The sequence below is a fragment of the Marmota marmota genome, unplaced genomic scaffold, assembly GCF_001458135.2.
Source record: "Marmota marmota marmota unplaced genomic scaffold, marMar, whole genome shotgun sequence".
Lineage (NCBI taxonomy): Eukaryota > Metazoa > Chordata > Mammalia > Rodentia > Sciuridae > Marmota > Marmota marmota.
In genome coordinates this window covers 40428226-40444862 of record NW_026000026.1, presented here as the reverse complement: position 1 = coordinate 40444862, position 16637 = coordinate 40428226, and the positions used below count along the sequence as shown (strand labels likewise).

The window sequence follows — 16637 nt, the reverse complement described above, 5'->3', positions numbered from 1 at the left end:
CTAATAGATAACATATGGTTTCCCATATGGCATGTTAATACAAATACTTTTATTCTGATATGGTTAGTTTTTAATCCAAGGATTTCTAAGTACTTTAGAAAAACTATTCATTAGCACAAACTTCCCTGGGGAAGTTGCAGTACTTTGTACAGATACAAAGCATCCTGCACACAATCAATAACCATTAAGGAATGACAATAATAAGAAATACACTAATGTGTCTTTTTTAAAGAAACAAACAAATAGGAATTAAGCAGCTTTCCCAATGTCTTCTAATGTCTTTACAGTGCAACTGAGGTTAGAGGTCTAATTACGCCGACACGTTATTCTAGTAGTTTATCTATAATGGTGAATTGACCATAAATTACACCCATTCAAAGGTGTACAAATAACCTGGTGTCTACCTCATATCTGGGAAAATTATGACCAAGGTGAAGTTAGCATAATAGCATTACAATGAGATTCCCTTGTGCACTTTCTCTTTCACTCTCAAATAAAGCAACAAGTGCATTTTTCCATTAACTTTAAGCCCTAAGGTTAAATTTCCTTCTACAAACTGTATTTCTGCATACTGTCATTTATGTTCCTGAATTGAGATAACCAGTGTGCCCACACATTTGTTTAAAACAGGCACACAATGTGCTTCGTGCAGATGTTAAATACAGAACTGGCAAGAGGAACTGCTTTTTTGCTGAAGAATGGAAAGTATATAAAGATGTTCTTTAAATAGAAAAGTCACCCCATGAATACATTCAAAAGCTGTTAAAAATCTTTGTCATCAATTAATGTTTGTTGAATACCTACAAAGTTCAAAATGCTGGAGAGGGAATAAATTAGGCTCTTTGGGAAACAAAAGTCTTTCCCTTTGGGAGTTGACACAAAAGGATGGAATGGTTTCCTGAGATGTTCCTGCCTACACAAGATGGAACTGAGGCTAGAGATGATTATTCAGAATACGGATAGCATTTATTTCAAATATGTAGAATAATGTGGAATATTTGAGCTGAAGGAAATGTGTGACATCAGTGAGTATGCCAACTCTCCAATTGGGGTTGTCCATGTGGCCCCTTGGGAATTTACTGTTTGCAGGTATCCATGTGTGAGTACAAGTACCATGTGGGGCAACTCCCAAAGGGAAAGTTTTGTGTACTTTGTATAGTTTAATATCTGTCCTCTCTAGGGTGCAATTTAATAGACATATATCTGAGGTTATGAGCAAACCCCACATTATCCTGGAAGGGAAAAACTTTCCTTTTCATATTTTTATCATTTTCTTCCTTTAGCATATTTGTTCTTTCTGGGTTGAGACTTTGCTTTTTAGGTAGTGAAAATAAGAATTTCAAGATAATGATTTGGAGTTTTGAAGTTTAAGATGAAAGCAATGTATGAGTTTTCCATGATTCAATATGAACATTTTGTAGCAATGTCCCCTCACCCATTATAGTTCTATAATATATTCTATAATATATAATTATTGATATCTACTCCAAAGCTGACTGACAACTGTAAAAACAACAGTGCTATCTATATGTATCTTGCCACTACTTTAAAATTGCAGAATTCCAAAAATGGATTTACTTAAACATATGTTTATTGAATCTCTATATGACATTGTACCAGAAAGAATTTCTACAGATTAGTTCCAGGACTCCCTTGCACACCAAAATCCATGGATGTACAAGTACCTTATATAAAATGGTATACTACTTGCATAGAACCCACACATAACCTCCTGGATACTTTAAATCAGCTCCAAATTACTTATAATACCTAATACAATGCAAATACTATGTGCATGTTATTCTACTATATGGTTTAGGGAATAATGACAAGGGAAAATGTCTGTACCTGTTAGTACACACATTTTCTTTCCCAAATATTTTAATTCTTGGTTGTTTGAATCTGCAGATGCAGAACAAGAGGATATGGAGGGCAACTCTAATTTGCAAGTAAAGAAACTACACTCAGCAGACAGAACCAATGCTTAGTTTGTGTAAAATTGGAGGCATAGAAAGCCCTCTTCCCTATGGTGTCATGATTTTCTCATAGGAGAGTAATTTAGCAGTTATTGCATCAAAAACAGAGGTTCTCAAACTTCACTGAGGTTCAGAAGGACTTGGTAGACCTGTTATAGCACAGATTGCCCAGTTCTGGTTCAGGAGGGCTGGGGTGGGACCTAAGCCTTTACATCTCTAACAAATTCCCAGATGACACTTCTGATCTGCTGCTGGTCTGGTACCTCACTGTGAGAAGCCTTGGTCTAGGTTCTAGATTATGAACTAGTAAGAACAGAAAGCATGATATTGTTTACTTTAATTCATTAAATATGGCTATGGACAGCCTACTCAGCTTTGTGGCTGCATTGCTCATTTTCAAACTTCTGAATTTCTACGGCCACCAGTTGAGTAATCCCTTGAGACTACAGTAATATTTCTTAAAAAAAAAAAAAGACCTCATAAAACCAATGCACAAAATTTACCTTTTCACTAAAATTTCATAAAGGGTCCTAATTAAATTACTTTATCTTTAAAATGTGATGAAAATCTTTGAATCTTTGAAGAAGTTTCCTCAGTCTGGACACTGTGTTGGGTGCTACAGACACAGAGCTGAACCAGGTGGGAACTCACATCCTCCAGAAGCCTAGAGGAGAGGCAGAGGGGTGACAGACAACCCCAGTTAAGTACAACAAACACTGTGCAGGAGGCAGCAGAGAGCTGTGGATGTTCTTAGGGTGAGTACCTAGTTCCAGTCCTAAGGGCTCATTGAAACATTCTGAGGAGGCCCTGCCTCAGCTGAGACTCTTACCATGGAGCAAAAATTTACTGACCTGCTCGCCTCTGTCAAGAATCTGTCCTCTAGAGCCATGCTGCCACTAGTAATATCACACATGACTTTTGGACACTCAAAATATGGTGAGTCCAAATTGAGATACACTATACATGCAAAATACATATCAGATGCTGAAAGACAATACAAAAAAAAAAAAAGGTAAAATATCTCACTAACGATTTTATATTGATTCCATGTTGAAATAAGACTTTGGATATATTGGGTAAAATAATATAAGATTTAAAGTTAAGTTCATCCATTTCTTTTATAAAGTAGCTTCTCAAAAAAATTTGGAATGATAAGTGTATTTGAGACTTATATTAACTAGTGAGGAAAGGAGTCAAGAAAATAAGAGTCCATTGGGACTGTCACCAAAGATCTCATACCTCACCTTTATCACTTGGCACTCACCTCTCATTTTTGTGTGCAGCAGTGGCTTCTCCTCATGAACATGCTCCCTGAGGGTTTTTTATGGTCTCGACAGGATGCTCGTCCTGCCCAAACTAAAGTGTGGGGGAGAGAATGCCACCCTCAACCAATGATAAAGGAGGGGGTTTCTCTGTGGAAGTGACATTTGAGCTGACAAGTTTAAGGGTATTTTACCAAAAAAATTAAAATTAAATTAAAATTTAAATTTAAAATTAATGGGTAGAACTTAATGAGGTAAAAGTGGGGAGAGGGATGACTATGTGGAGAAGTCCTCATATGGAAAAGACCTTGACATCTTTGACAATTTGGGAGGGGGCAGTGGGACTGGAGTATAGACACCGAGTGCCATATTTTGGTAAATGGAGCAGGATGAGTTGAGGGGAGAAGGAGTGTTCTCCATGGCGTGGGGAAAAAGACTCAGAGCATGTCTGTTTGGAGAGTGACAATAATTCAGTTCTGTTGCAACACTGACCCCACAGGGAGGGGAGGCAGGAGCAAAGCCAGATGAACAAGTGGTCATATAAGAAAGGGCTTTGTATCTTTTGTTATGAGTGAGACACATCTATGGAGGGAGGGTAGTAGGGAGACATGGAAGTCTTCTCTCTCACATGGCTATTCGTCAGGCATTCATTGAGGGAGATAGGGCAGGAGGAGCAATCGTGACAAGCAACCTTCTTTAGAATTGATTAAAATACTCCAGGGAAGAGATGACAGTAGTTTGAGATAAAGGGGTGGCAGGCGAGGATAGAGAGAGAACAGGGTAGATTTAGCAAGTGTTCCCAGATCAATGGCTTTGGTGGGTGGTTGGATGGAGGTGTGAATGAGGAGAGACGGTGGTAACCTCTACAGGAAAAGCTCTGAATTATCCTAATTAACATTCATAATAACTTTGTGGTACAGATATAGTAAATATTCTGTTTTATAGATGGTCTTCTAAATGCAGTAACTCTCCGAAGTTTCCAGAGCTGGCAGGGAATAGAAATAGGATTTGAGCCTTGATCATTTGCCTCCCATATACAAGTGGATAATCAGCATGCTATACTGCTACCCTGAACTCCACTCCAGCTGATGGCTCAGGGAAACCAGAGTTTAGGGAGGCTGGGAACAAAGCGTGTCATGTAGATTTAAGGTGACTCAGATATGCAACAGACACATTTTAGTAGAAAAAAAGAGATGCCAAATAGATGAAAGAAAAAAAAAATCCCAGTAAAAATTACTCTAAAATGATATTTAGAAAATTGATGTATATTTTTAAAAGGTGAAATATGCATGTGTCAAATCTTTTTTTTTTGGGGGGGAGGATATGGTTATGTTACTTACAGATGTTCTTGATTAGTTTTTTTTTTTTTTTTTGGTGACCTTGTCTGGGTTGTACATTTTGACTGATGGCCTTAGACAGTTGCTTCCAATATTTGTTCTCTTTCTGTCACAAATAGGAATATATCCTATTGTCAGCCCTCAGGGAGAGCCTAAGCAAAAGGACAACCACATACTTTCTGTGATTTCAGACCTATTACAACTTCTTCTTCTCCAACATGTCTCCAATATCCTCATGATGTCTTGCCCATTAAACCATGTTTTAAGAATCAGCTGCCATTTTCAATTCAGTATAAATTACTTTTATTTAGTAATGAACCTGTCAACTCTCCCAAGACTACTGATAACACTAATCATCTAACCTTCTTACCTATAACAGTAATTCTATAATTACTATACTGAGCAGGGAATGATAAATTTACCCCCAAATTTCCATTAGGCATAATAAAGAATATTATAAAGAATCTTTTGGGGATCTTATTTCATTTTTAATAAATAAATTTCCACAAGTCATTTCTTAACGTCTGCTTCCCAATTGTCTGTGTCTTCCCCCCATGCCAGGGCAATGCTGCCACAGTGGATCATCTTGAGATCAGAACCACATTCTAAATAGTCACCTGAAACAACTAGTCAACAAACACGAGCACTACGAAAAAATTGTCAAGGGTGGTTGAGGATGACATTTTAAACAAGTCCACGTAAATATCAGAAGCCACATCAAAAGACAAATAGGCACATCTGTTTCTCCTCCCCTGGTGGCAAAGTAGGCTACAGACTATTATGCATTGCCAGTGTGTGCAATGCGGTAGACATAAAATGACACATGAATCCCTAGCTAAGGAATATTCTGGCATGTTCTTTGTACCAGTTGCCAAATTGGTCAATTTGCAGAAGTCTGCCTTGATCTAATACACTCTTTTTGAATAACTGTAAAGGAATTCCAGCTGTCTCCTCTCCACCAAAATATGTTGGGTTAAAAAAAAATTATCAGACTGGCTCATAATCAATGAAAGAAAAATCTCTGCAAGTGATGGCTCTCATTCAAAATGTGAATCAGTCTGCCTGGTGGACATTGGCCTGGTCCCTCTCTTGAGTTCCAGGGAAAGTCATTTAATATGTAGAGCCCCTTCCTATCTAAAGAGATGTGGCACCCCTTGAGGAGGCAGTGGCTGCCACAGGGAACAATGGACAAAAATAATTTGATGGTAGATGAATGATAGAGTGTTATGGATAAGGAAGACCACAGGAAAACAATCCTACAGCCATCGCTTGAAGGTTTTCAGGATTCTCTATCTCCTTCGCAGTTTGCTTTTGAGAGCAAATTACTCTTCATCTCCCAGTTCTCATTACTAATGTCAGATCTTACTGGATGTGATGGGACCAATTTCTCTGTTTTATTAACCCCTCGGAACATTTGTAGTTTCTAGGAGTGCCTGAATGGCCTTAGATGTTAGCACTTATGCTACAAATAAGTTTTCTTATGAAAACCCCAAAATAACAATATCGTAATAAATGTTGTCCTGTGACTGCAAATGTCAATCAAAACAAGTCAAGTTAGATTAAAAAAAAAATCATTCTAATCACATGGCAATGTTGGGACAAATATCCAGATACATGCATTTGCCTTTTAAACCATTCAAATGAATGGAAAATGGATAATTTCCTCAGCAACTGGCTAATAAATTTATGATCAAAATCATTTACAAGAACAAATGATTACAAGAAGAAACATTATGTGTTTGAAATGAAAGATAACCCTTCAAGATCTGACCTATTAAAGCTAATTAAATTATGACTTTGGTCAGTTTTGATTAAATCTAATAATGAGTCCCATGTGGTAAACTTGAAGAGGATTAAACAAAGACTTAAGACCACAGATGATTAAAAAACAGAGATACAGACCTGATTCACTGACTCTTTAAATTATTTAGCCAAAACTCCCTCCTTTTGCAAGAATTTGCTAGTCTCTGCGTGGTCTTTCTGTGGCATCTCAAGTTAGCAATTCTGTAGCACTACAGGTTTGGGCATGGGAGTAAAATAAGGATGTGGCACTAGTTAAATGGGATGTGAAACATTAGAAATGATGTGTTTTTAGTTTCTTCCTTCAGCTTTTGTTTTCTTCTTCTAGTTTGGATTTATTAATCATACATACATATTAACACATTTCTTTTCTTGATAGGTGGGCTAGGTAATATATTTTTACTAATGTCCTCATGAAAGTAGAGTATTAAGTATTTTTGTTTTTAAGAATTCTCATGTGAGGATTTTAATTTTGTAGTTAATAAAGACACAGGGTATGTGTGTATCTGAGTGTGTGTGCGTATGTATGTGTGTGTATGCATTAGATACCCTCGATAAAGCATACTGGCATATTAGAAAACCATAAAGACCTAAAAGCCAAATTATGAGGTTGGATTATTTTCCCTATTAAAAGCCAAATCTTGGGGCTGGGGATGTGGGCTTAAGTGGTAGCATCTCGCCTGGCATGCGTGGGGCTCTGGGTTTGATCCTCAGCACCACATAAAAATAAAATAAAGATGTTGGGTCCACCAAAAACTAAAAAATAAATATTAAAAAAATTCTCTCTCTCTCTCTCTCTCTCTCTAAATAAAAAACTCTGACACAAATTTTCATTGCTATAGAAATCCTTTCTGGTGCAAATATTTAGTGAAGAGAAAGTAACACTTACTGGCTGTCTTTATATTCTTTATTCAGTGTGTTGGAGAAGGTTATTGTTATTCACTTGATGGATAGAAATGCAAAATGAGTTCTCTAAGAAACCATCACCCTGCAGGTCTATAATTCTTCTCTGACAGAACCACATTAGTCATTTTAGTGACTTAATTTTTGAACCTGTTTCTGTCTCCCTGAAGGCATGAGAGAAATCCTATGTAAAATGTACCCAACCGGAACAGAGGACTCCCAGCTCTTTACCTAGAGTAAGATAAATTAGATCTCTTTAGGAAATTTGAGAGACATGGAAAGTGTCTTTTACTGTGGTGGGGTCGTGTGGAGAGACACATCTAAACTATTTCCAAGGCACAGTAAGTATCTATGATTATTTTACAGAAGAGGTCTGCAAATCATGGGCTGAAGGTCAGTCTTTGTATACCCTGCAAGCTGAGATGTTTTTTACATTTTTAAAGGGTTGTAATAAAAATAATGAAAAATGGGCAAAAGGACCATATGTGGCCAGAAGAGCCAAAATTTGTTCCCATTTGGTCCTTTACAGAAATATGCTGACCTCTGTTTCAGAAAGACCTGATGAAACAGCAGGGGAAGACTCAGCCTAGGAAACCACACATCTGAACTTCTCGTTGAGGGATGATAACCCATGTGGTATAGGATTGGATTGATGCTCTATTAAGATAACCTTCAGTCACCTCCTGTTCACCAATGACATCACTTTCTGCAACACAGCGAGGTCCCCAGGTTTTCACTTATTTCAAGACCTCACATGATATTGGAAAGGACTTTGGAGCTTAAGTCAATAAGAAAATTTAACATTTGAGAAGGTCTCAAAGAATCCAAGGGCACAGACACAACCTAGAAGTAGATGTCTTGGAACAGGAAAGTAGAAAGCTGTTTAGAATTATGGTGATTTCAAAAATATGCCCACAAATTCTTAAATAGTCCTGCCTTCCAGAGATGGAACTCTCCAATTCTCCTCCCCTTGAGTGTCTGCTGCCTGTAGGGGCTTGGTACTAATGTACAGAACATGGCAAAAATGATGCTAGATTGCTTTGTGATTAGACTATAAAAGGGCTGACACTTCCACTCTGCTGTCTGGGACCCTGCTCTAAGAGAAGCCAGTGGCCATGTTATGAAGATACACATCCGCCTATGAAGAGTCCTACATGGCAAGGGACTGAGCTCTCTGACAGTGGAAAGGTATCCACAGAGAGTCCAAGACAGGATGTGGGAGGGTACATGGGGACATTAAGCTGAGTGTTCTCCAGGAATATTATGTGTCACCTTCTGATCAATTGTGAGGGTGAAGAACCCAGCAGCAGTTGAACTAATTTTAATATATTTTTGTGCTTTTCTTTTCACATTCTCTTTTTAATCTTTCTAGACTGGATCTCCTCATGATCCAGTTGAATTCATCTAAACCTCCCTCTTTAATGGAATTTGATTTTTACAGTCTGAGACACGAGGATGGGTTTCCTTCAAAGAAACCCTAATACTGACTACCAAGAATTCTCTTCTCTCAAGTTAAGCTCTTCACCCATGAGGTTCTCCCTTCTCCACTTCTCTATACTTCCTCTCCACCCTTATCTTCTCTTCCTCTCATTCACCAGTTTCCCTTCTTCACACTGCCCAATTTCCTGCCTTGTGATCTTTGGGAAATCACTTCTTGCAGAAATCATTCATCTCTGCCTCCTTACACTCTCATACCTCTATGCCTTTAGCTCCAAGATCCATGGATGTGAAATGAAATTCCTCCTGATCATGTAAGAGTTGGTTTGACCGCCGATTACTTTCCATTACTTGAGCGCTTACTATGATTGAGTGTAATACTGTAATGAAACAATAAATAAATATTTAGTCTACATCCCCAGTTCCTGGCACAGGGCTCCTAAAACTCTTGTAATTTTCTGAGTGATAGGTGCATTTTTTGTTATTCACAATAAGCCCCTTTCAATCATGCCTGAGTTTATGTTAATGAAGTGACTTTTGGCAGGACTCCTAGGTATCTTCAGGAGGGGAGTGGGTTCTAGAGGAACAAATCATATAATAAGGGTTGGAACTTTCAGTCTTACCCTCTCACCTCAATGGAGAGGGAAGGGCTAGAAATTGAGTTTATCACCACTGACCAATAACTTCATCAGTTATGCCTAGGTAAAGGAATCACCCTATAAAAATCCTATACAATGTGGTTCAGAGAGCTTATAAGATGATAAAAGCATCCACTTGCTGGGATGGTGGTATATCCCAACTCAACAGGGACAGAAGCTCCTGTGTTGAAGATACTTCCCAACCTTACCTCATCTGGCTGTTTTTTTATACTTTATAGATGGGTAATAGTATGGAAACTGTTTTCCCTGAGTTCTGTGAGCCATTCTAGCCAGTAATCCAATCTGAGGAGGGAGGTGTGGTAACCATTCCCCTGATTTCTGGGCAGTCTAGCAGAAACACAGATGGCCTAGACTTGCATTTGGCATCTGAAGTGGGGGTTCTCTTATGGGACTGAGCCCTAAATCTGTGGTGGCTGATGCCAATCCTTGGTAGTTAGTGTCAGAACTGAATTGAATTGTACCTAGTTTGTATCCAGAGAGTTACAGAATAATTTAATGTAAGGAAAAAACCCATACATTTGATGTCAGAAGTAGTAATAGTATTTGGACATTGGACTGTGTGCTTTACATTATTGTCTCATTTGATCCTGACCAAAAATACTAGGAGACAGACACTATCTTTGCCTTATATTTTAGAAAAGGCAGTTGAGACTTCCAATTAAGTAAGAATTTAAATCTGGTCTAAGTTCATGCTCACATTTGGACTGTACCTCCTTTTCAGCCTTAGAAACTACCCTAATAAATCCATTGCTGTTTTTCACTGGCCTGAAATGACCTTTACTTCCAGAAGATTTTTGTTGATATGGATGACAGAAATTGCTGTGAGGTAAATTGAGCTGTTGTCAAATAACCACAGGTCTGATATTCTGGGGGCTATTCCCTGCCCAGGAAAAGGAAGAATTTCAAAAACTAAATTATACCCAAGGCCACCGATCCCAGAAAAGAAAGGGATTGATAGGCTATCTGTAACTGTACCCATCTCATTCTGCTTTGGGAACAATGCATTTTTAGCACATGCACTACTCTTTTAGTCCCTAAAGTATCATTTAAACAATGATTTATCTTAACTTTTTTTTTTACCCTAGGAAAATAAGCAGTATACTTCATTTAAGAGAATTATTTGCAGTCATGGTTAATTCCCTTTGTTCATTTGCTCATTCATTAATTCATTCATTTGGCCACCCACAAGTATTTACTGAGTACCTAGTTTTTTTATTATTAAATGCCATTTCTCTAAAATACCATAAACCTTTTCACTTTTAGAGGTAAACATATGAGATTTTTATGGCTGCATTTGTGCTCAGTCTATTTTTTTTATAACACACTGTCTGCTTTGACCAGAGTTGAAGTTTTATAGTAAAAATCTATTACCCTGGAGATGAAAAAGTGGCCAGCAGCCAGTAATAATTGACAGTTTTTCAACATAAAGATCTAAGAGTATTCTATAAACCAAAAAAGAAAGACACAAACAAACAAGGACATTCCAAACTTATGTATGTTATAATTTTCAGGAAACTGGCTTTTTATGTCTTTTCTCAGTTGAAACTTCATTGTTAGCTCATAAGGGCTTATGAGTCTTTTGGCTGGCACCTGTTAAAAAAATAATGGCAGACTTACTGAAGGAATGGCAATAGTTAGGTGGCTGGGAACGTTTCTACACAGAGGAAAGTACACACAGCAAATATTTTTGGAAAAGATATGCATAGCAAGAAAATAAGAACTTGACCACATTTTACCCAGGAAACTAGCAAGACCTTTTTTTCTCCTACCCGGGACATACTTTTTTTTTTTTTTTAGTTTTTAACTCTTAGCCAGTCTACTTAAACACACACAATTTTTTCATGGAATTTCTCCTGCAGAGAAGAGAGTGGAAATAGCTATTACCTGGAATAAGTATTATTCCTGGTTAACAGGAATAATAGTAATTATAACTACTATTTATGAATACCTAATATATTTTTACACTTCAGGTATTATGTTTGCTTTTCTTTTTAATTTTTTACTTCTAATCTTTGCCCAAATCTTTGGAAAACTGAGGCTTATGGGAACTTACCAAAGCCTGCAAGCCAGGAAGTGGTAGAACCAGAATTTACACCTGGGTCTGGATGCCACTGTAACCTCTGACCTTTCCATTATGACACACGGCCCTGCACCTCTCCAACTGACTTTGGACCAGGAAAACTTTCCCAACTAATGGTGTGAAAGTACTCATTGTCCTATAATTAAATTTTATGCAGAATTATATTTCAATTAGAATTTAATTGAATTTCTGGGCATAGATGTGAAATCATCACTATCTTTTCTTTTAGGGCTTTATTTGATTTGCATTCCCTGCCCCAATAAACATCCTCTTTGCATTCCAATAACCTCTGGAGGTATCTTTTGGTAGTTGAGAGATGTGATGTTTTGGTCACATTTCACTGATTTTTAAATTTGTGGTCAATGGAGCTAGACTGCTTCAAACCTGTCCTGATCAAACTTAGTATGTGGAAACCTAACACTGTAGAGTGTCAATGAGTAAGTAGAAAATAAAAACCTCAAGATTTAGCTGCCTAGGATATATCTCTGAATCTCCAAATCAGGTTTTTAACTCATCAACTGGTTCTTCATGGTATTTCTAAGATCTATTTTCTGAAATGCTATCAGAAGAAACTGTGACCTGAAAAACAGCCCTGAAGAGTGCTAAACAGCTATGTGTTGCTAGTAAAGTTATTAACAGATGATGAGGTCCAACATTCCCTAATTCAATGGGAGGTAGACAAGGAAATCTAGCAGTAGCTGAACACTGAGAGGGAATCAATTCTGTGTTTCTGCCAATTTATAAACAATCAGGCTTCTAAAGACAGGGTTACCACACAATCCAAAGAATTTCTAAGTAAACAGAAGCTCAAATTTCTCCTTTGCCTTGGGCCTGCCACTGAAACCAAAGTCACTCACAAACAGTACTTTTGGCAGTCCTCTGACCCGCTGTCAAATAACTTGGAAATACAGAATGACATTTTAAAAAGTGAACAACGAAATTTTAAAAGTCCCATTCGACATTACTTTCCAAAGCACTCTCTTTTAGGCTAAGGGTACTGTTTACTCCAGTAAGTCATACACTCCTTTTCCTCAAGTCTGTTTCCTACGGATTTAACCCAGCTACCACAGTCATGGCTCCCTTCTTTTTTGCTTTGGGTATATCCTCTGTTCTGGTGTTTCCTTAGTTTTCCCACCACATTGCTTTTCCTGTTTTATATCTTTGCTCCATTCACTTTCACTTGTTAATGCTTCTTTTGCATTTGTTCTGGTTGGGTATGCCTTTTCCATAGCTTCTCTCCATACCTCTAATCTCTGAGGTGGAATTTTTAAGTAGCGTCAATGTCTCTGAAAATTCACTTCACTCTTTCCTAACAATGAAGGAAGAGTAGAATGGGGGAGTGGATAACAAATTATATAATTAGGTATAACCTTATGTCCTCTTCATTCTTAATTTATGTCTTATGAAACAACATAAGACAAGCATTCAATAATCAAATAATACTTACTAAAAATGGACTATACCATTTTTTAATTTGCTATTTCAGTTGTTTTCCTCTGGAGAGTCCCTGCTTTAATCCATTAAACTGAAATATAGCTGGCTGTACCTTCTATTTGTTCCCTACACACACACACACACATACACACACACACACACATACACCCCCTCCATGGTCCCAGAGATCCCATGTGACCCAGGCCCAGGAAGAGCATTGTATGCCTCTGGCCACAGCTCAGGGATAGACAGTTGTCACAAGTATACCCAATTAGAGAGAACAAAACTCAAAACAACTAAACTCAATCCTAGATCTGTCATTGAAACTGTTGGGAAAGAAGGTCCTCATTTTTACTGGGGTTGATGAGGTGATATTCTGTGACTACTTTTGCCCCAGAAAGGAAGAGTATATGAAATAGAGCCAACAAACAGGGGTGCAGAGCACAGAGATGGGGAGAAAGACTCAGTACTGATGTAGATTATTTAATTCTCTGATCCAATTCTCTGATCATAGACTTTCCAGATCCAGGTTTATTTAAACCAATTTGAAATGGCTTTTCTATCCTTGGGTCTGAGAGTCTTGGCCTACACAAACTGTGTGGTAGGTAGCTTATTGTTCTCACACTTGTTTACACATTAGTAATAACCTGTGAGTGTATAAAAAAAAATTACTGATTTAAAAATACTGCATGGACTGATATGTGCAATCCCATACACTGATCATTTCAGGGCTTCAGCCACAGCAAGCTCTGTTGTAACCATTATCAGAATGTACCTATCAAGAGTATCATTGCATATGAAGATATTTTCCAAAGAGGGCCTCAAAGGACAATCCTGGAATTGCCTTTACTTGATTTTCCATTTCTTTTATATCTCCTATCCTTTAAATTTAGTGCTCTTATGCTCTCCTCTACCATCAAAACTGTCTCTTAGAGAAAAAGAGCAATGCTAGGTGTGTGTGTGTGCATGCACATGTGTGTGTGTATGTGTGTATGTATTCCTCTGATTTGGCTGCAATACAATCTCCAATTTCCTATTACTTCTCTGATGGCACATATTCAAAACGCAAATTTTCATACACAGAGGAAGAATAATTCTTGAAATAACGCTTGGTGCCATTGAAGACTTAAAGCTCACACTTGATTTAGTAGAGCTGCATAGACAGCAGAGTGTGACTGTCCTCTCAGCAAAAGCAATGGAATTTAGAGTCAGCAGATTTTTCAGAAGAGTGACTTTAAGCAAGAAATACAAATGGTGAGTCTATAATGGTATAACTGAACTTCAACCTTTTACAGAATCAGGGTTTTGGAAGAGGCATCCAGATCATAAAGATCAAATCCTTTAATTGACAGATACCAGAGACTTACTAAGGTCAATTAGCATAGACAGAAATCCAGAGTTCTGTTTTTTTTTTTTTTTTTTTTTTTTTTTGGTACCAGGGATTGAATCCAGTGGTGCTTAACCACTGAGCCACATCCTCAGCCCTTTTTAATTTTAGAGACAGGGTCTCCCTGAGTTGCTTTAGAACCTCTCTAGGTTGCTGAGGCTGGCTTTGAACTCACAATCCTCTTTCCTCAGCCTCCCAAGCAGCTGGGATTATAGGTGTGTGCCATCACACATGGCTAGGAATTCAGAGTTTTAATCTCCCCAGCTGTACCCAGTCTGGATCTCCTCACTCTTGAATGCTGAACTCCAGGATTATGCAAAACAAATATTGACTTCCATACTTAAAGCTTCCTATCTTCACTTGCTTTCCATTAGTAGTCTCCAGTAGTATCATCTGAACTTCATTCAACGGGGTTTCAAAAATTGTTATTTATATATGTATATATGTTGGATAGATACTAGAGCATATTGTGTTTTCCCAAACTGCTGCATGAGTACATATGTTATCTACATATTTTCCTACTTCTTGTGTTTTTACAATGTGACTTTCCATCAAGAGGTAGGATCTACGTTTTCTTCCCTTAAACCTGGGAGGATTTATCTACCTCGACCAATAGAATGTGGTCAAAATGACACAAAAGACTTATGAGGCTAAGTCAGTGAAAGATGATGTGGATTACAACAAGCTTTTTTTCTTGAAATAAGTACTTGAGAGATCTGAGTCAATGTATAACAAGTCAGACAGCCCTGAGCCTGGTAGATCACATAGAGGGACTACATCAAGCTAATGAGATGTTCAAGAGGCTCTATTTCTTCCCAGCCTTCAGTTGTTTGAATCTTTTCAGCCCAGGGTTCAGGCAAGTAAATGAGGGAACCTCCTAATGACTCTATCTTCTCCTATCTGAGCCACCCCAGCAGATGCCGAATACAGCAGAGACAAGCTATACTTGCTGAACCTCGCCTAGCTTTGTAGATGTGTGAGCAAAATAAATGTCCTTATTTTAAGCAAACATGTTTGAGGGTGATTTGTTATGCATCCACAGAACTGTACCTGTGACAGACATCTGCTTTTGCCAACTTGTGTGGAGGAAGTATTTAAGAACTGCCAGGGTGACTTGGGTGTTTTTAAAGCTAAGAAAGAGAAACTTCAAACATGCATGTGCTTAAGATACTATGGCTTTATATCCAAACACATATTCATGCAATGACAATGAAAATACAACAAAGAGGGGAAAATAAGAAGGATTCAAAAAACCAAACCACCACCACAAAGGTGCATTTTAAAAGATAAACATTGCTGCTGAATAAGAAGTAAAAGAGCTGCAGAAAGGGAAAGAAAAGTGAGTAAATATAGAATGTGGTTGAAGTGGAACTGTCAGACTTGGAGGCTGAGTGTTTAGGTTTAGATATGAGGTGATCCCCAAAAGCTCATGGGTGAGACATTGCACAAATTTTCAGTAGTGAAAAGATTAGATTTTAGTAGGGATAACCTAATCAGTGCATTAATCCATTGGTATTGATCGACTGGGTGGTAACTATAGGCAGACGGGATGGCTGGATGAAGTAAGTCACTGGGGGTGTGCCTTTGGAGTTTATAGTTTGTTGCTGGTGAGTGGAGGGCTCTCTCTCTCTCTCTGCTTCCTGGTTTATATATCCTGAGCTGCTTTCTCTGCTGAGCCCTTCTGCCATGATGTACTGCCTCATCTTGAGCCCAGAGCTATGGGAGTCAGCTGATTATGGAAGCCTCTGAAACGGTGAACCAAAATAAGCTGTTCTTCCTCTAAGTTGCTCTTGTCAGGTCTTTGGATTATAGCAATGTAAAAGTTAAGATACTAGGCCACAGATGGCAATGGTGATAGACATTTCAACAGAAAAAGACTAACCCAGATCCCAGCAGGAAGCAGGGTATATTTAAATAAGTATGAAGAGATTAATGAAGGGATATTTAAAAAGATGTCAATGGAATTAAGGAAACTGAAAAAAGGACAGTGAAGATCCATAGGGCCAGCAATGAGGGACGCCATTGCCACATTTTACGCTGAGAAGTGATTAACCAAAACTTAGTGACAGCTAGAGGTGGAGAGGTTCATCTGCAAGTGTTGTGTCCTTGCTGTCTTATTGTGTACTTGATGTCTGGCTCAAGGGTGGAGGAGAATAAGTGCCCTCCTTCCTCCCAATCTCCAGTGATCAGTTCCTACCAGGCTAGCCTATGCCTTCTCAATGTAGGGAGAGGACAAACATTTGTTCTTGACAGGGCAATAAATATCCTACAAAACTTAGTTTATACAATGGTCTGTGCCCTACAAAACACCAAAGCACATGAACATTTGCAGTCTATTTAGGATATTAAATTTTTTTTAGTT

At 38.1% G+C, this 16637-nt stretch overlaps 1 protein-coding gene across 5 annotated transcripts in view; it reads right to left on the bottom strand.

Moving 5' to 3' along the window:
* Nucleotides 1–16637, bottom strand: part of Macrod2 (mono-ADP ribosylhydrolase 2) — a 1954610-nt gene that overhangs the window by 148173 nt on the left and 1789800 nt on the right. The gene's annotated exons all lie outside the window — the stretch shown is intronic.